The 1338-nt window shown below is 44.2% G+C and overlaps 1 protein-coding gene across 1 annotated transcript in view; it reads left to right on the top strand.

Moving 5' to 3' along the window:
* The window catches only part of LOC128409029 (zinc finger protein OZF-like), a 120505-nt gene that overhangs the window by 82181 nt on the left and 36986 nt on the right, over positions 1 to 1338 (top strand). The window lies entirely within an intron of this gene.

The following is a 1338-nucleotide window of genomic DNA, read 5'->3' as shown; positions in this document are numbered from 1 at the left end:
TGTTCTTAGAGTAGCCTTGTAAATAAAAGCCACAGAAGTTACCTCAGGACTGGCCAAACTGTTAGGCAGTGTGAGGCGGCTCTAATTTTGGGTGTCATGAAAGTGTAGCAAATGGTTTTAGGCTGTTTTTTTACTCCCAGCCTTTGGTTTTACGCACCGTGACCTGAGAGGCTGCCATTTGTTCCACCCTAAGCAGCTAAAATGGCTCAGGCCGGCCCTGATATGCCTACTTAAAAGCAAGTAGACTGCAATTCCATGCTGGCCATGGAGGAGAGAAAACCCCCTCCTCCACGGTCAACATAGAAACCTAAGTTTCTTATCATTGCACCAAAGTGGACTAGCGGAGAAGGTATGAATCACTCTGTTCATTTCTGTGGAGCAATCTGTCGCTTCTCCAGTTTGCTTGTTTGCCTGCCTGGAATTCCCGCTCGCCTGTGGCGACCAGGTAAGCTCTTAAACACAAGGCTGCATCAGATAGAGTTGATCACTGTCATGTTAAAAGTATTCTTAGTTGCCTCGGTTAGAAATGCTAGAAGACGTCTTTGTTTATACATGTAAAGAATATTATTTGGTAAACAACAAATCCCTTCCCTGTTTATAGCAAATGGAAGACCTAAATTAACGCACACACTGGTATTTTCTTTCTATCTGTTTAAACGCATTTAAGGTGGCAGTCTTATGCACATTTAACTTTCCACCCTCGTAAGCATGCATCGGCTTGTGCCTTTCAAGTCTATTTCTTAATCACGGTTTCACACCCTTTTCAAAATTCTAGTGCTAGCCTTAATTTTTAAGCCTGAACCTTAATTTTTCTGACTACCCTTATCACTCTGTTGTTGTATCGGATGCCTCAGTAGATAAGAGGCTTTAATTTGGGTGTGGAAGTTCTGGCTTCATGTCCTGCCCACAGGTAGGCTTCCTGTCTTGTCCAAGTTAGCTGCATTTAACCCATTTGGAAAATGGGAATAGCCCCCCCCCCAAAGCCTACCTCACAGGGTTGTTGTGGGGCTGAACATAAATAAAGACTGTACACCCTTCACTCCTGCAAGTTTTCTTTACTTTCCCTCCAGCCCCTAGCGTGCAATAATGACAGCAGCTTTTTAGATAAATATTGAGGTTTGAGGTCTGGTTCAAGCTGCTTCTCTTTGCTCGGTCTGATCTGCTTCCCATATCCCTTGACCAAAGCAAAGCCAGAGCCCCTTGCTTGAGTTGCATACGGAGCCAAGCCTGCCCAAGCAGAGATCTGAAACTAAAAAATGGAGCAATTGCAGCTGGAAAATTGCATGCAACCTTTAGGCCCTTTTGGAAACACTTCTTCAGGTGCAATGCTTTTAGGCA

This window comes from Podarcis raffonei, chromosome 2, assembly GCF_027172205.1.
Source record: "Podarcis raffonei isolate rPodRaf1 chromosome 2, rPodRaf1.pri, whole genome shotgun sequence".
Classification (NCBI taxonomy): domain Eukaryota; kingdom Metazoa; phylum Chordata; class Lepidosauria; order Squamata; family Lacertidae; genus Podarcis; species Podarcis raffonei.
This window is presented reverse-complemented; position numbering and strand designations above follow the sequence as displayed.